Source organism: Parasteatoda tepidariorum, chromosome 6 (genome assembly GCF_982258835.1).
Source record: "Parasteatoda tepidariorum strain Cologne lab strain chromosome 6, Ptep-v5.0, whole genome shotgun sequence".
In the NCBI taxonomy this organism is placed as follows: domain Eukaryota; kingdom Metazoa; phylum Arthropoda; class Arachnida; order Araneae; family Theridiidae; genus Parasteatoda; species Parasteatoda tepidariorum.
In genome coordinates, this window is record NC_141760.1 from 85972553 (window position 1) to 85993318 (window position 20766).

Sequence of the window (20766 nt, forward strand, 5' to 3'; positions counted from 1 at the left end):
TTTAAATTATGTTTTTCATTATTTTAATTTTTAGCTATCTCACCATTAACTTTTAGCTAACATTGAATTTTAGATATTTTAATGATTCATCATTATTCAGACTAGCCAATTACAACAGTCATTTTACAAGAATACATATCTTGCATACAAGAATACATATCTCGGGTGGGTTTAGGTAGTTCTCACATGTCAGTGGACATGCTGTGCCACATGTTGTGTAGTGGGAGTTGGCAGGACAATCCCTGACATTGAAGTCTAAAGAATAAAATATCAAAGGTCTTTAATTTTAGAGATAAGTGTTACTGGTTTTATTTTAAAATCAATGTAATAAGAACTTATAATAAAAAGTTTCACATCTTAAAAATGCAGTTATAATTGTGTGATTTATGTTTAAAAATTAAATTTAAAAAATAATTAAAACTCTTTTAAATTTTGCTACAAATGATCATCATACAAATCATAGTTCAAAGTAATAGAGATGCAACATTGAACAGCTACTTGTTTTTTTAAAAAAAGCGACAGTATTGAGATAAGTTTATCAAAATAGCTCTAATTTAAAATCATAAAGTAGACATTCTTTTAAACTCGTCATAATTTTTCTGGTTTTGAAAATTATAGTTCGTAATACCACATATTTAGTAAAAAATATAAAACTGTAAAGTAAATTTGACTGAATAAATGGTATGCTCTATGGTATCATAATAAAATTACCAAATGTTACCTCATTTACCAAATTTTATCCCATATCATCAACCATGTCCATATGTTATTGTTAAGCTTACCAGAAACATTACCAAAGTCCATCAGTAAAAATTACCGAGCTTTTTGGTGTTCCCATAAACCAGAAACACTGTAAATTTTACCATATTCTGGTAGTTTTAACTGTACATTTTTTTTCTCAGTGTAATTTCATTATAAACTACGATAAGAAAAAATATGCATTATTTTAGCAGTCTTCTTAATCTTAGGAATGGTGCCTAACTAAAATACCGTTTTTACGTGCTTTACCAATATTTTTCATTTTAAATTTATTTAAAAGGAAATAAAATTATGGAAAATATGTCTTACAAAATAGTTTTAAAGAGTTTCAATACCCCTCCCAAAAAAATTAAAGCGTTCATCCCCTCCTTTACATGTTATACCCTACCCAGTTAAACCAGAGATAATTTTAATGAGTTTTTCCTAAATTTAATATTTTGTGATTGTTAGGTTTTGAGTTGAAAAAAAAATTAATTCAGCTGAAAGGAATACTCTTTTAAAAGTAAAAAACAAAAATATAAAAGTGTAAAATATATTTGTTATAAATAAAAGTAATAAAGTATGAAAATGAAAACAAACTCTGACGAAAAGCATCTGTACAGAAAACTATTTTCAAAAAATATATTCTTCCGCTCAAACAAAACATTAAAAATTATCCAAGCTATATGTTAAAAAAATATCCCCCAAACTATTTATTTTCCAGTTATAAAACTTTTTAAAAGTGCCCTTTTCCCCTAAAATGGTTTTAATCTTAGAGGAGTATCTCCTCTAATATCTCCTCTAAGGTTATTACCACTTGCCTGTCCTCTATTTTTCCTCCTTTTAGGCACCTCTGACTGGAAGCACGCTGTAAATGTTTCATGTTTTATTTCAACTTATCTTCTTCACTCTCTTCAACTAATAATCAGTAATGGAGATAATTTACGAAATACTTAATTTTAACTTCAAGTAGTTTCTCATGGAGAATTTATGTAAGCAATCCCTTACCGCATCATTGCTTTTTCAAAATAATTAATAACGACTTGTAAAATTTTTCTTATTTTTCATAATGAACAATAGTTTATAGATACTCATAAATGATAAAAAATTGTAAAATCCTAGAAGAGACCACCTCTTGGCGACTTTTTGAAATCTTACCAAGTTGGCGATTTTTAATGGGATCAGCGTTGATTTTTGATAAACAAAATACAATTTATTCAAACTACATTAATAATTTATTTGAATAATTAACAATTTATTTACTCAAATTCCCTGAAATATCTTCCGTAGTTTGGCAAGATTTTAAAAAATAGCCACAAGGTGAGCTATTCTAAGATCTACCCTAAAAATTTAGATGATTATTTATCGACAATAAAATCCTTATTGGTATCATTTCTAATTTTAGTCCCTTAAACAATTATAAGCACATAATTATTAGTCGGAATTTTCTAAAACTATTTTTGACAATTTTTCTTTACTTAATATTACCAATACATACCGCTAAAAATTCAAAAATGGTTAGTTTTATAAAAAGAATAATTCAATAAGTACTATAATAATAAATTTCAAAATATAAACTTTTATGCTCAGTGATATTTTTTTCGAATAGTTTTCTTAAACAAAACTGTTCGAATGAAAGCGTTTTAAATTTTGCTATCGTATACCGACATGCCAAGCACAAACGTCGAGAACTAGACACTATTGTTATTGTTCGACAAATAGTCATACAAATAATTTTCAGAAATTTCCTATAATTAATAATGTAGGATAATAAATGGTGTAGGAAATGATTGTATTATAAAAAGTAATATGCCAACATGCATGTTTACTATTACACAAATAAACGCAAAAAATTTTACATAAAATTGTTCGAAAAGTGTGGTTAACGGAATGAATACGAGATGTTATGAATCAGCACCTTAAATATATATTTTAAGAATGTTTGTAAAATAAAAATCTAATGAAATTGTAAGAGGTCACTCATAGATATTTAAGTGGAGAGATAAATGGATTCGAACTCTGGTGAATCATAATCGAGATCGATCACTGAAATGAAGAAATTAAAATTAATTAAAAAACAACTCTTTTTAAACAAATTTATTTTACGAAGATACTTGATGAAGCGCATTTCAATGTGACCAGGTAGATAAAATATATTTTAATTATTTAAATTCCTTCGGTGCTCTAAAAGAACTCAATTATGATTCGTCAAAATTTGGATATCCTTTTTGGTTCTTTTTTCTCCATTTAATACGAGTATTCTAATAACTTCTACATCTAATACGAGTAAGTTTTCTGCATCTAATACGAGTAAGTTTTCTGCATCTAATACGAGTATTTGTTCTAAAACTATATGTTATGGGTATAAAATAACAAGTATTTTTTTAAAGTATGTAACTATACTGCTACACAACTTATAGTATTTTAAAATTAAATAACAATACCCTTAGAATAGTTTTTTAAAATGCTTTTGTTATCGTATGGAGTTGTTCAAAACTTATGTTCAAAGAAGCGTGTTCAAAACTTCTCGAATATGGTAAATTTTATCATATTTCTAGCAGTACAGGAACACGAAAAAATTGTGTTATCGAAGCGCTTTAGTAATTATTTTCGTAAAATTACCAATGAAATATGGTTTTATAATCTGAGAGAAAATTTGGCAATTGTAGTAAAATTTAGGAATTTCAATACGATAATTTAGAGCATTGTATAAAAACCATTTATTCTGTTAAATTTGCTTTTTAATTTCGCCTTTTTTAGTAAATGCGTAGTAATTATAATTAAAATTTTGAAGACCAGAATTTCCGGTAAGTCGTAACCAAATAAACGGAAAAATTACCAAATGAATAGCTAAAATTCTGTATGTATTGGTACATATTTTGGTTCATATAACGGTTTACCAGAAACTTTGGTTTGCAAAATTATATTTCTTATCATCAGATATTTAGTAAAAAACGCAAAATTGAGAAGTAAATTTAATCGAATAAATGCCAATATGTCAATGTTCTGAGAAGGTGTTTCCCAAACTTTTGCGTACCCTTTCTAAATTTTTCGTAACGGTGTGTACCACTAATGAAAGAATTAATGTATTTCTTACCATAAAAAATAGCACAAAAGTTAAAAATTGCAACTGGCTGTTGACACCACTAATTATTAACTGTTAACTCTGCAAAAAATAGCCAATAGAAAAATACGTAATCGTAAATTTTCATGACTAGCTTTGTTTTTAATCACATTTTTTTTGAAAGTTTCGTTTGTTGCAAAATATTTCGTATAAGAACGCGTACCCCCGCTAAACTGTTCCCGCACCCCTGGAGGTACGCGTACCACACTTTGAGAAACACTGCTCTAAGGTATCGTGATAAAAGTACCAAATCTTACCACATGTACCAAATTTTATCACGTATTATAAAACCAAATTTTATTCTTAATTTTACCAAAATCATTACCAATACTCTGAGATTTTTGGTTTTAACATACAGTTGGAAATGCGATAAATATTACCTTATTCTGGTAGCTTTGGCCATACTTTTTCCCTCTGTCGGTATTTATTTACATGCTTATAAATTGTTTTTAAAGCAAAGAAAAATATACTTTCCTTCCTATTCAAGTTCTTAGACTGCTCAAAACAACTGATGCAAAGATGTATAAATTTCAAATTTAAGTTAACATCACTAAACATCTCCTCCTTTTTCGATACTTTTTTAGTTAAATAAGTTTAATTCCTGGGTTATATTCACATAAATCAATCATAAATCGTTGCTCCTGACCTACCCCTTCTGATTCCATGATGTTGTAATCCTAATAAGAACTCTTAAGCGTCATAGGTCACATGGAGTGGGGGAGTTTGATTGGATAGAGTGGATTTTTTTTCTTCCTTTTTTTAGGTATTTAGAATAGGTCTGTTTCAAAATTAAGTTAAAAGCCATCGTTGTTTGAAATATAAAATTCTTTAGCGATTTCTTTCTTTTTTAATGAAAATTGTTTACATGTCAATTCAAAATGCATTGCAGTTACGATATTTAGGTGTATAAAATTTTGTTGACTTAAGTAAGTTGTTTCCGGCTCTAAGATCTTCCTTATTTATTTTTAATATGTTTTAAATTTATAAGTTGTCAGTGATTATTTAATCATGATTTTTTACGTATTTAAAATCACTAATTTTATTAAAATATTCATTTAAGTAATTATTAACTCGTGATTTTTTTTAGTTCAATTTTAATTGAAAACATTCATTTTAACAAGTTACGTGTAGAAAATCATTAAATCGTGATATTTTAAATTCATAAGTTCAATTTTAATCAAAATATTCATTTTAAGCAGTTACTGCAGGTAACTATTAGAACATTTTTAAATCTTTAACTTCAATTTTTATTAAAATATTCACTTTAACGGGATACAGTTAATAATTTTTAAATCATGATTTTTTAAATTTCTAAATTCAATTTTTATTAAAATATTCGTTATATACAGTTACTGTTAATAACTGTTAAAACAGGATATTTTAAATGTATAAGTTTTATTGAAATATTCATGATATTTTATTGAAATATTCATGATTGAAATATTCACTTTAACCAGTTGCTATGAGTAATTACTAAATCATGATTTTTTTAAATTTTTAAGTTCAATTTTTATTAAAATATTCACTTAATCCAGTTACTGAGGGTGACTATTCTATTATGATATTTTAAATATGCAAATTCAAATTTTAATAAAATATTCATATTAATTAGTTACTGTAAGTAATTATTAATTCATGATTTGGCTAATTTTTGAATGATTTGAGACTTCCGTAATTACCAATGACATAACTTGAATGAAAAAAAATTAGGAGGCTGAATTGCAATTGATAAAACTCGTTTTTTAATTTAGAAATTTGTATTTTTGGTTGTTTGTTTGTTTTTAAGTTAAGGACTGTACCATACATATAATGCTCTTTAATTTCTTTAATTAATAAGAACCACTCTTTAGAGACTTAAAAAAGTGTGAAAAGAGTAGACATTTTTTTTTATAAAAGTTATTTGAAAGACACGTGTCGTTTTTCAGTCTAACGCTACGATAATTTATTTGTATTATACAATCATTTGAAATTTTTAAAGTTAAATATTTAATTTTTGATAGAAATTTAACAAAAAAATAATAATAATGTGCAATTTATGAAAAAAATTGAATCTTAATGACTCAAGTAAGTAAAAAGCTGAGTTCTTCCTCCTAAAAATTTAATATTTTAAAAAAAAATACAGACATCTAAATGTAATATATAAAACAAATAATTGCATTTATTTGTTATTGCTCAGATATTTTGTAAAATAATAAATTCTGTAAAAATACTTTTCGCAATAAAATATTTTAATTATTATTTTGAGCAAAATGCTTTTGCTAAATTTTTCAAATCAATGATTACATGTAATTAAACATATTTAAATCTTTTTGTACTACTTAAATAATATTCTTTCTTATTTATTTTTTATTTCTTATAAATTTCAGAAGACAATAACTTATTAAAAAAAGACTTAATTTTAAATTAAACATAAAGAAACTGTCAATTATCATTAGTTATCTTATTGTTATTAATAATATTTAGATTTTAAAATTAGTTGAAAGCTTTTTTAATTGACAGTATTCACATAATCCTGTATATTAATTTGCATCCTACATTAAAATTTCTTTATTAGAATATTGTTTGTTATGACTTTCATTTTTAAGAGCTTTTTTCTTTTTTTGCAGTCGTATAACTTAATTTCTAAATTTTCACAAAATTTGTTTTTACGCAAAATTTATAACTAAAACAAATGTGGTAAAATTAATTTTGAATGCAAATAAAACAAGAATTAGCTCAAGAGCTGAGATGCAAAATAATAGCTCAAATACTGGAAATACTTTCGAATTCAGATTATATTACCTTTTAATTAGTTATTAAAACATGTTTAATAACAAACTTTATGTAATATTATAATTAATCTAATGAAAATAGCAGCATCAAACAAATATATTTAAAAACGGCAAATAAATTATCTTCCTCACTCTAGCTTAATAAACTTATTTTTACCTTCAAATACTACATAATAAAATTTAATACAAAAATGTACCATGCAATGTATTCGTTATCGTTAAGAGCTAATAATTATAATTGATACAAAAAACTTATGCTGAACTGATTATTGACTAATGATAAAACAAAATCAAGATGAAATCATGATGATGAAAATAATTCTGAGTAAAATAAAATCATAAATCAATGATTGTCTTAATAATTGTCTTGACAAATCTATGATTGTCTTATGAATAAATGATAACATTATTTCATGATCAATAAGGGTAAAAAATATAGATTCCAAAGGAAAGAGAGAATTAAAATCTGCAAAATTATTTTTATACTAATGCCCTTTAACAAATTTATTTATAATTTTAGGTCGGAGAATTGCAATGAAACGAATGTGATAAAAGGTGAATTTTTCAGGTAAGAATATTTCAATTTTTAGTACAGTATTTATTCAGCCAATGGCATCACAAATGTCAATAAGATGAGTATAATTTTTTGATTATTGATTATCCGAAAAAATTGCTATCTAAAATAAAAAACATTCCTTGTTTCCATTATATAAGAGAAATTAACTCATATACAACAACTCTATAAATAAATATTTTGAATGAAATAATTTGAATGAAATGGAAGTTAAGAAAAAAACTTCATAAATTGCTCATTACTTCACTATTGTCATGATTTGGTTTGCATTTTAAAAGATAAAGAAATTATTCGACGAAGAAAAACATTTTTGTAAGATATTTTGCTATATAATTTTAACTTCATAACGGTTGCTATAAGGTTACGTTTTTTTAAATAGATTACCGTAGTTATTATTTAAACTGTTTTAAGTAGTAAAAATTACTAGTATAAATATTTACTAATAATAAAGTAAAAGATATATATATAGCAATTCTATTAGTGCCCAATATCGAGAAAAATTATTTTAAAAATTAGAATAAGATTGCATGAAAAATGCAAACTAACAAACTTAAAAAAACCTTTTTTTAATCACAATTGCACTTAAAGTGCTTAAGAAATAAAAGTGACACTTGCAATCTTTATTACTTTTTGTTTTGAGTTAAAAGTATTATTAACATACAGTAATAATAGTTTGTTAAGTCATTTTTTATCATTTAAAATTTTAAAAAAAATGTTTTTGTTACATTATATATGAAAATATGCGCAGATAATAGATGCATGGTATACTGAAGCCTAAAATAGATTTGTGGGTCACAAAGTCTATTGAATGAGTTTTTGAGTTATGGCCAATTACATTAAAAACTATATTATTGTCAGTAGCAGACTTTTACATAACATTCTAATGAGTTTTATTATTGTAAAAAAGATTTTCCCAACTGTAAAGTTTTTTCTAAAAGTATTGTATGCTAAAAATTCATTACTTCCAAACTGCTGGACTATTTAAAATGTTCATAGGAAATAAGAATATAAGGTAAGACTTTTTTATCTTAATATTTATATGTTTTTTGAAACGCAAATTGCATACGAATATAGAAATTAGAATTTTTCCAGTTATGAAAACAATTATTTTTCAATATCATTGTGTATATTATTGAACTGCATCTTAAAACTACTAAGAAGGCATTGGCCCAATGGAAAAAAATATTGTATCTCGCAGGTAAATTTGTTTTAATCTCTGTATATGAATTTTTGAAACATTATTTAAAATCGATTAAACCAATCGATTTTAAATTAAATTAAATTCAATATTATAAGCAAATATACTTTTGCGTCAAAAGTTTTGGGAAAGCTTCTATTAAAATCTGTTACACTGAAAGTCTGTGATCTTGTGGTTCATTCACAAAATTACTTAAGAGCATGAATGAAACATTTGCCAAATGCTATAACATCGCTCTTACATTTGGTAATCTGCTTCATTTAAAATACATATATGTTATTCTAAGTCCGAAATCTTGCGATTTTTGGCATGCACAAAATTACTTTAATGAATGTTCGAGTCATTCGCTAAATGTTTTAACATTGCACTTATTTTTTATCTTCTTCATTTAAGGTACATATATGGTATACTTAGTCCGAAATCTTACGGTTGTTGACATTCACAAAATTACTTTGATGAATATCCGAAATATTTTCTAAATGTTTTAACATTGCACTTATTTTTGATCTGCTTCATTTAAGGTACATATATGGTATACTTAGTCCGAAATCTTATGGTTGTTGACATTCACAAAATTACTTTGATGAATATCCGAAATATTTTCTAAATGTTTTAACATTGCACTTATTTTTGATCTGCTTCATTTAAGGTACATATATGGTATACTTAGTCCGAAATCTTACGGTTGTTGACATTCACAAAATTACTTTGATGAATATCCGAAATATTTTCTGAATGTTTTAACATTGCACTTATTTTTGATCTGCTTCATTTAAGGTACATATATGGTATACTTAGTCCGAAATCTTACGGTTGTTGACATTCACAAAATTACTTTGATGAATATCCGAAATATTTTCTAAATGTTTTAACATTGCACTTATTTTTGATCTGCTTCATTTAAGGTACATATATGGTATACTTAGTCCGAAATCTTACGGTTGTTGACATTCACAAAATTACTTTGATGAATATCCGAAATATTTTCTAAATGTTTTAACATTGCACTTATTTTTGATCTGCTTCATTTAAGATACATATATGGTATACTTAGTCCGAAATCTTACGGTTGTTGACATTCACAAAATTACTTTGATGAATATCCGAAATATTTTCTGAATGTTTTAACATTGCACTTATTTTTGATCTGCTTCATTTAAGGTACATATATGGTATACTTAGTCCGAAATCTTACGGTTGTTGACATTCACAAAATTACTTTGATGAATATCCGAAATATTTTCTAAATGTTTTAACATTGCACTTATTTTTGATCTGCTTCATTTAAGGTACATATATGGTATACTTAGTCTGAAATCTTACGGTTGTTGACATTCACAAAATTACTTTGATGAATATCCGAAATATTTTCTAAATGTTTTAACATTGCACTTATTTTTGATAATCTGCTTCATTTAAAATACATGTATGGTATACTAAGTGCCGAAGTTCATCGCTTACTGGTAGTAATGTATTGAATAAAAACAATTATATCAAATATTGTTGTTTTTCACTCCATAAAATTATATATTTAGAATAAACAAATATTTAGCATTATGAATATTTAGCATATACTATATCTAAACTCTACCAAAGCCTATATTTTAGCTATATGCATGTTTAATGTCGATATTTGCTAATGTAATGGAAAATTATATTTTACAAATGTTTTAGACATTCTGATCACCAAAGCTACTAAACGAATATCAACATTCACTAATTTCGTCTTCCATGGTAAATGTCACAGTCACTTACAAACTTTCCTTAAAGAAATACGTTTCCTACTTATAAAAACTTTTTGAAACTATTATTTTCGATCGTCTGAAAATAATAGAATTTCAGCTTACTAAAATTGAAAAATGTAATTTTAAAAAAATCTGCAAAAAAAATTTTCTAAGAAAAACTCTTGAAATATGGCTAGAAATCATCAAAAGGTATTGTAAAAAATAATAGTGTGCTTAAAAAAATTTTGAAATGACATATTGCAATCCAAATCTTATTATTTTTTTAAGTCATGTTTCATTAATGAACTTAAATAAGGTTAATCGGAATCTTGTTTATGTATCCGTTACCATCTTACTACAAATTTCTTACCGCAGACTCCATGTTTATCTGAAATTTAATTTGACTTTGTTTTTACTGTTTAAAATGCCTCTTAGTTCTAAATTTCTCTTTTAATATAAAAATCAATTTACTATCCCACATTCCCTAATCACATTTTTATCATGCCTGTTATATCGGTTTGCACTTTTCTGAGTTAAAGCATGCCTTGGGAAGTAAGTTTATCATCTCTGATGAAGTCTTTGTAAGTATTTTCAAATAGTTCTTCCTTCTTTTTTTTGAGAACAGTCTATAGCCAAAATGATTGGAATTACTAAAATTTGTGTTCATTATGTCCTTTTTGGCGTTAAAAGTCGTACGTACGTGCATATTTACAAAAGTAAGTCGTAAGTGCAATTGTTATGCGAAACTAAATACCGAAAATAAACTTCACATTTTATGCCGTTCATAAAATGTAAAGTTTATGAATCATTTCTTTAAAATAATGAAATTAATACATTATATTTCAATGTTCACTTCTGAAACAAAATATTTCGAGAATCAAAATAAATTGATTGATAAGTAAAGAGCACAAAAAGTTATTTTCTTTGTAAAAATAAAATTTATAAAATTGCTTTCGAAATTCGGTAAGTATCTTTCATTGTTATGAGACACAAAGTCATCAAATGCCGTTCTTAAAAATAAAGGTATAATTAATCTTTACTCTTTATACCAATGCTTTTACAGTAAATTTTAGAATAATAGATATTTCTTATTCTTCCATTTGAAAAAAACTATGAATTCTGAAAACTACTGCTTTTAAAATTATTTCGATATATAGAATGAATCTATAATATATAGAATATTCATCTATAGAATATGAATATACAGAATATCAATATCTAGAATGTCAATATATAGAATATTATTATATAGAATATTATTATATAAAATGAATCTAGACAGAAACATTAAAAATTTGCCGATTTAAAGAAATGCAACATTTAGAATGAAACTCAACGTTGAACTTATCTCAATACAGAATTAAGCTATGCAGAACTACAGAAATCTGTTATATATAAAGAAACACAAAATATAGAATGAACATCCATGTAGAATATATCTCAGTAACAGAATAGATTCATACAGAAATGTAGAAAATGTTTCTTTACGGAGAAATTCAAAATGTTCAATGGAACTTAATATTGAAAGAATTGTACCTTTATGCAGAATCATGTTTTTATGCAAGGATATAAATAAAAATATAGAATGAATAGCAGTGCAGATTATAGCTGAATATAGAATGAATCAATAGAAAATTATAGAATAAGTTTTTAAATAAAGGAATACAAAATATAGAGGGGATCTTAATGTAGAATCTCAATATGGAATTAATTTGTATGAAAAAATAGAATATGAGTTTATACAAAGAAATCCTCTTTTCTTCAGTGGCACGACCACCCTAGGTGGGCTCTGGCCTTCTCTTGAAGTTTCTTCTAGGCATCTCTCTGTTGTGCAACTGTCCTCCAATTCTTGGTTGTCAGAATATCCATGGCTTTTTCAAGACAGTCAATTCATCTAAAGCGAGGTCTGATTCTTTTTCTAGTTCCTATAGGCTTGGCTAGAAATAGTTGCCTGCAGTTTATACAAAAAAAATATACAAAATATAAAATTTGTGACTTCCTTTTCTTACAATCAATATAAAATGACACAATGTAAAATCTCAATATAGTCTAAATCAATATGGAATCTCCAAATAGAATTAATCAATATCGAATCTCTATGTAGATTGTATCAATATGGAATCTCAATGTTGAACCTCAATATAGAATGAATCAATGCAGAATCGATAAATCTCTTTAAAATTAAATAATCAATGCTTCCAGAAACGTCGTTTTCAAATTTTTGGGCACATCATAAATACGACAGTTTCAAATATAACGCTTAGTGATTTAAATCTACAAACTCTCAATGATGCATATTATATTAAACTCTCATGATCCATGTTATGTTAAACATTTTTATAGATTTTACGAACGAACAATTTAATCTATTGATATGGGAAATAAAAGCAAGATTCCTACCAAATAATTAATCACTGATTTAAGAAGGAAAACTAAAGTGTCTGGAAAATGTCTGTAAATCTACTGACGAAAATTATGGAAGCATCATAAGTCAAAGCCTAATAGCTATCAATCAAATTAGATTCGCATTACCCTTAAAAGGGGAAAAATAATTCTGATAAAAAAACAAACTTTAGAGCAATTAATCCATAAGTTAGTAGCACTATATACAAGCCACAAACAGAGACAGGAAATTATAAAATGGAAATAATTTTGGAAGAAAAAATAGTTGATTTTTATACTTGAAATTTGCTTTTGTTAACTTAGTTTTTAAAAATGTATTCTTATGAAAGCAAATATTCCATTTACATATATAAAGATTGTGTAAATAATTGCAATTAAATTTATTCAAATAGCTCATTTTTAGTGAGTCTTTTTAATTGCAGTTAAATTTTCTTAAATTTTAAAATTATTTTTAAATATTTGAAAAAAATAATGATTTTTTATTAAATAAAAATGATTTTTCTTAGTATTAATTATAGTTTTGGAACAATTTTCACTATAAAGAAATTCAAAATAACAAATGAATCTAACTATAGATGTAATATAATGTAATATAAATATACACTTTTGAAATTGTATAACTTCTAAAATAGACATCGTGATATGTTTGATTCATTTAACTCGAAAATTATAACATATGAATAACACTAAACAGATGAATGAGACAAAATAGATGAACAACAGGTGAAGGAGATAAAATTCAAAACTTAATACAGCTCTTATCCATCTCCAGCAATAGTTTTAATGACTGAAATAAAACTTAATACAAGTTTTGAAACGCTGAACTTACTTTTACGATGGACATATGATAAACTGATGAACACCAGTATACTTTAAATTTTATCGGTAAAAGTCACCTTAGAATTTATAATGTGTTAAATTAAATTTGCATATTACTATCAAATATCCAAGTACTGACGAATTTTTTAGTCATAAAATCTTATTTATTTTTTTACACTTAAGCAATTTATATAAGAAAAGGAAAATTTACAAATTCTGAGTTGAAGGAATTATCTTTAAACATGTATTAAACAAAATAAAACATTCCGTGTCTCTTAAGGAAAGAAATTTGCTTTTGTTGTTGTTACTCATCCCTGGTGTAACTTACCCCTGGTGTAAGAAAGCCTGCACTAGGTCCAAAGGATCCCGTCACCTAAGAAAATCAAAAATCTTCTGCTAAACCAACAGCTGCCTCCATGATGCGCCTAAACAATTAAGAAGGTGAGGAGGACTAGCGAGAAGGGAGCATGAGTAAAGAGAGAAAATCTGTTCCCCATTCTGAAATGTCATGATTTTCAAGTAACCACTTCCGAATCTTGCTAAGTCCGATTGTAGCGATGGCTCAGTGGAAAGACTAGCCTTCAGGCTAGCCGTGGGTGGTTCTCGTCGTCTTCATCTCCATGTAACACAAATGCGGGTTAATTCCATCGAAAAATCCTGGGAATGCTGCAAAACGAAGTCCTGGGGCAGCTGCAAAACAGAGACAGGTCCGAACCCTTTGCAGCGTACCAGTAATGAACTGATGGGAGGTCCCAAGTTGAAAGCCATTTACTTTTGTGGAAGAAATTTATTTGCTGCTATTAAACTGATACTATCCGCTGAAGGAGTTTTTCTACAAAAATTTGAAATCAGGAGTACAAAGAAATTAAGTTTTCAATGTGTACTTCAAAAACAACATGATTGATTGCTTTTAATAGCCTGAAATTGTAATTCATCTATACTGAATTAAACTGAACTCAAACCCAAGGCAACAAAGTTAATTTCTGCTATGAACTATGTCTGATGAAATAAAAAGAAGATTTCTAGAGCTTGGAATATGTGCAACATTTTAAGTTTTAATGCTTAAGAAGTATATAAAAATTAAAAGATAGCATTGGTTATTCGTTTTCCTGTTAACAAAGAACCGAGCGCAATAATGTGAAGTTATTTGGCAATAATTTTTTTTAAATGCTTTTTATATTTATGCAATTATATAATGATTGTTAAAAAATTCAAGTCAAGAAATATAAATTTTTTTTTATATTAAAAGATTAAAAAATGAAGTTCTGCTATATATTTTGAAGAGAAACTGAGGAAGAAAATTTACAGAAATATGTAACTGATTGTATATTATTATTTGAAATAAAATATTTTGCATGCATATCTTTTATTTAATTAAATAAAGGTTTTGTCTAAATTTAACAGTGTGGTGAAGTGTTTTTTATAACATATTACAGAATATTATTTTAAGCTTACATTGAATAATCAATCGAATAAGCAATCGCTAGGTTATAAAGAAAATAATTCATCGAGCTAAATGAAAAATAACTGAAAGCACTATTACTGGAAATAAATTCATGAATGTATTGTTATTAAAAAAGAAGTAATATTTAATTGAATAAATCTATTGTGGCGAAATTAACATCAATTTTCCTCTGATTAATACAATTTTTTTTAACTATATAGTTCAAAAGTATGTACTGACGATTATGAGTTGATAACTTTCTTTGAAGATATTACCATCAGGATCTACTTGCATTGCAGAAAATTTTTTAGAAAAAAATAAAGTTAAAAAAAGTTATAAAATCCTAAAGCAAATAACGATGTTTATCATGAAATTTTTTTAATAAATATTCCTCAATTTTATTTAAATAGTTAACTTTTTCCTTTCCTTCTGTTTCCAAGATCTCACGAAAATCATTAAAAAGTATTTTGTTAATTTTTTTTCTGTTATTTTGAGTGAAATATTTTGGGCACAATTTTGAGTAAGATATTTTGAGCATGATTTTGAATAAACAAGTTAGTATGTGTACAATATGTGCAATTTTGAGTACAAGTTGCGTAAATAAAAAGGTACTTTGTTATTTTTTTCTGTTATTTTGTGTCAAATATTTTAAGTGTTATTTTGAGTAAAATATTTTGCTTGCTTATTTTGAGTACAATATTATGTAAATAACTTTCTTTTCCGTAATTATTTACAATTTTGAGATAATAATTTTCTTTTCCGATAAAAAAAGTATTTTGTTAAATTTTACTGTTATATTAAGTAAAATATTTTTAATGCTATTTTCATTACAATTTTGGTTAAATAACTTTATTTTTCGATATTATCATTAGGATCTGCTTGCACTGCGGAACATTGTTTAGAGAAAAATAAAATGAAAAAAGTAATAAAATCTTAAAACCAATAACGATGTTTATCATGAAATTTCTTATTAAAAATGCTCACATTTTATTTAAATAGTTAGCTTTTTCTTTCTATTTCTAGGCTCTCACAAAAATGATTAATAAAGCCTTTTGTTATTTTTTTCTCCTAAACCTTTTGATAACAATTTAACATATCTATAATCTATTTATCTTAGAATATTTTACTTTGCGCTGTTTTTTTGTCAATTTTTTTTAACATATCAGAATTTAGTATGTAAAATTTGCATTTTCTAGTGAACGAATGGTTTAATATGTAATTCTTTTTAGTATTATGACATTTCAGGAGGATAATAAAGCATTTCTTAAAGCATTAATAATTCTTAAATTAAATAACAAATATACCTAAAAACTACTTTTAGCTTGGCATTTTAATAAAGAAAATAAATAAAGAAAATAAATAAATCTTGAACTTTAAATATAGTGAAAAATTAAAAATAATAATAAAAACATTTCAAATAAAAGGAAAATTTTTGTATCGAATACAAAAGTCGAACTATTCACCTCCCTTCTGATTAAAAGTGGATCATTATGTAAATTTAATTTCTCCTACTTTAATGTATTTTTAAATATTTAAAGTATTTATAAATATATATTTATTATTCCTATTAAATTTTAACGCTTTTTTGTAAATCATTCATTTGCATCCCTAAATAACGTTAGTTGTCAGTTTTAATAAATAACTATGTAAACATAGGAATTTTATAGTTCTTTTTAAATTTTAATGCTATTTTGCAAATTATTCTTTTATGTACATAAATGAAATATTTATATATAAATAAATACTCGCATTAATGAAATTGTAAAGTTTAGTAATTTTAGTTCAAAATTCCATTTGTCAAATGGCTACTTTTTTATGCCAATGTTAATTCTATCGAAGAATTCAAATTTTTGGCACATGTATTTAAAGAACATTGCGACGAAAAGAAAAAATGGGCTAAACTAAAAATTTTTAGATAATTTATGAACATTAAATAATTTATGGTGACTTAATAACTAAATTTATGCTATAAAAAAGCAATGATTATCACTTAAGCTTATTGCATATAATTTTAAGTATTAATTGGCACAACTTATTAATTATCACAGCTTCAAATGCATGCATTTGCAATTGTGCTAATTAATACTGCTTCCTCCTTCAACTGCATTCAATCTATAATGAAGTTAGAAAACGTTTTTTAAAGTCAATGCAAATTAATACAAAAAAAATTTTATAGCACTAAAGGGTGTATGCTGTTAATAAAGGATGTGAAGAAACTATTGTTTCCAAATTTTTCCTTTTATTTATTTTTAATCAATTAAAATGAAATTGCTAAAATTTCAAAAGCTATATTAATTAAGAGAATTCAATTTTTGCTTCACCAAAAGCAAATATTAAGTCATGCATTTACAATGAACAAATTACGACATTTTTACTGTTTTTATAAATTTCTAACAGACAAACATAAATATTAGTTAACTCTGATCTTTTCTCGGGATAGGCAAAACATTCAAAATTCTGCAACGTAAGTACACGTAATATTTTTTTTTTACTTATTTAAATTATTAAAACACTAAAACTAGCCAATTCCTGAAATTTTAAAGTCAAGATGATTCGGTCACACATCTTAGATTAAGTCATACCTCAAAGTTGGAACGCAAATTTATTTTACGCCCTTTCTCTTTTTCAAACCTCTACAGTTTCAGAAATAAAACTCTCATTTTTAATATTATTTCATTATTTTCATGATTCTTCATTTTTTAACGTGTTTTTTATTAAGGATTTTATGTGACAGCATTTTGTTAATAGCCATAACAAATGAACAACTAACTGGACTTTAAAATTAGTCAACTGCACTTGAAAATAAAATTAAAACTAAGAAATGCGTGATACGATAAGAAGATTTAATGAGAAGAAGTAATCGTTGCAGTCAACTTGTATCATTGTAATAGTTCATATTGGAAATGGTTTTCACCACTCTTGAATGAAGTTTTTTGTATTTTTAAAATTTTCAATATAAATGTGAAGATATATATCCGGCAACATCTAATCACTATCTCTATTTTCAATCTGAACTCCAGTGGGAGCTTATAAAATAAAGATCTCGAGTGCAATGAAGATTCCTACAACAATACAACAATGGATTAATGGCCAAAAGTAAGAAAAAAATCTAGGAAGAAAGCACTTAGAATCGTAATTACTTTCAAACAATCAAGAACTCTTGCTAAGTTCCTATTTTTTTTAGCCCATCAAATTTCAATTTTGTATTTGAATTTTTGTGGTGCGCAAAATGGCTTACGTGATTTTATTTCAAGTTTAATACTCAATAAGTTGCCAACGAATAGCCAAAAAGGAAAATTTTTATTCAGTTCTACTGCCAAAATTTTCTTTATTTCCCGTAATTTCAAGTTTTATACTTTTTTCACAGCAAAACAAAATATAACATGAAGTTATAAAAGAAAAAATGAGAAAAATTGCGAAGAAAAAAATTTAAAATTGTAATAACATTAGAACAAATTAGAATTTCGCAAATACCTCGTGTTAAGTCCATAAATGAAAATGGCCATTTCACTATTTCAGCACTTTACTTGCATTTAAGCGGATTGCTTGCGAGGTATTTTTAAGCATGGCTAAGAATTTAATAGTATATAATTTCAGAACTAAATTTTTTATAATATATCCCTCTTCCCGTAGATTTTCTACATACCTTCGTAATATCACGCTTCTAAGCAGCATAGTTACTGCTTGACAAAGCAAAATGCAACGTGAAAATTGACAGCCAAGGAAGAAGCGATAGCGACGGTAGAGATAGAAATTGGGTATCAGCAATTAATCAGATGCTTGTGTGTCTAATTACGTGTTTGTGCATGGCGTGTTAGTTTTATAGCTTCAAGGCTCTGCGTGTGTGTCTAACCTGAATGGCTGACCCGCGAGTGTATCCACAAGTATCCAAATGTGTACATTGTAGTTCATTTACACTTAGGATTAAGAAGAAATTGTATTGAATAAAAATATGAATTCCTGAACATAACACTAATTTACATTAAAATTATATTCTATGCTTTATTTAATGCTAATCGTCTTTAACAGAGCTGAAATCGTCTTTACACAATAAAGTTAATGAAAAATCTTTATAAATAAATTATTCATTCCGCTTTTACTGTTCAAATTCTATGATGAGAAAAAAAGTATGGTCAAAACTACCTAAATGTAATAAAATTCACAGTGTTTCTGTCCCTATGGGAATAAAAAAATGCACAGTACTTTTTACCGAAGAGCTTTGGTGATAATTTCAGTAAAATTAACAATACAATATTGTTTAATGATACGTTTGAAAATTTGGTAAATGTGAAAAAATAATGCAATTTTATCATGATCACTTAGAGCATGGCATAAAAATTATTTATTTGGTTAAATTGAATTTTCAATTTCATATTTTTACTAACTAAGTGGTAATAAGAACTATAATTTTGAAAAAAAGAGTTTCGAGTAAACCGTTACCACATCAACGGAAATCATTACCATATAAATTATTTAAATACCGTATATTTTGGTTTTGTTACCAGTTATTACCAGTATATTACCAGTCATTACCAGTTATTACCTGTAATTTACTGTTATTATTTATCCTATAGAGTTAATATATCTAAATCTGATATTTTGCATCTCTGTTTATGCATTTACAGTTATGTATAAAAACTATTTATTCAATTAAATTTACCTTTCAGTTTTGTAATTTCTACTAATTGGGTGGTAATAAAGCCTATAATTTTGAAAACCGAAATTTCTGGTTAACATGAATGAAAAAATTACCATATGAAAAAAACATTACCAAATAAATTGTTTAAATATCGTATATTTTGGTTTTTATTATTTGAATTATGGGATTTCACCAGAAGTGTCATTACCATACAGTACAGTAGTTTTACCAGAATTGCTTGGAATTTCGCATTTCTGTTTAAGCATTTACAGCTATGCATAAAAACTATTTATTCAATTAAATTTACCTTTCAGTTTTGTAATTTTTACTAATTGTGAGGTAATAAAACCTATAATTTTGAAAACCGAAATTTCCGGTAAACCAATATATGAAGGAAAAAATTACTATACGAGTGAAAACATTATCGTGAATTGTTTAAATATCGTATATTTTGGTTTCCATTATTAGAATTATGGGATTTCACCAGAAGTGTCATTACCATACAGTACAGTAGTTTTACCAGAATTGCTTGGAATTTGGTTCCTATATGTTTTGTAAAATATTGAATTACGTATGAAGTTATAACTACACAAACAAGTCTTGACATAAATTTTTTATTAATTTTCTCAGCAATTTTATCCATTCTGTGTGGATTTTTGGTATCGCACAAAATAATAAAACAATTCGAAATCACCAAAATTAAATTTATGATAATTCCATACTACTCGTATTTTCTAATAAATAATTAGTTACAATTATGAGAAAATTACCCTCATCTTGCGATGATTGTGGTCCATGGTATCTTATCTCTAACGGTATGCTGGGGCTTTGCCCAACGGGCTGCTGTGAAAATGGACTTTTGTCGATTAAATTAATCAAAGAGACGACGAATTGCCACAACATGATTAGTAATGAATCAAACAAGAAAATTCCAAGAAAAAATCTAATTTTAAATAAAAGCTTATCTTTCATTTTTGCTTAGGTAGAAAGAAATTTGAAATTAGTATTAAAAATGAGTTAACCTAAGCCGTCTAGATCTTATCTCAGTGATTATGGTGAAAAACAGTGATTTACGAAATGTATTAATGTTTATTTAGTCTCAGTGACTCAATTTGCGCTTGTTTTAGCATTACTAAATTAAAATTAGTTAGCTAAATGTAATTTTTTAATGTTTAGTTTGCATGTTTGTTATGCAATAACATTTAATAAAAAATTTAATAATTATGATCAAATAAATTTTGCTTGATTAATTAAACCGTTCAAGGCAATTAAGCAATATAAACTATATTTTCATCAATATCATTTTTCCTCTTTATTAGGTTCCTGATATTT

At 26.0% G+C, this 20766-nt stretch overlaps 1 long non-coding RNA gene across 1 annotated transcript; it reads right to left on the bottom strand.

Moving 5' to 3' along the window:
• Positions 1 to 118: 118 nt before the first annotated feature.
• LOC139425134 (uncharacterized) lies at positions 119 to 20361 on the bottom strand. The gene is made up of 2 exons (XR_015434957.1): positions 20205 to 20361; positions 119 to 255 (listed from the first exon to the last, which is right to left on the bottom strand). It is a non-coding gene; the product is annotated as an uncharacterized LOC139425134 (long non-coding RNA).
• Between the last annotated feature and the right edge of the window lie 405 nt (positions 20362 to 20766).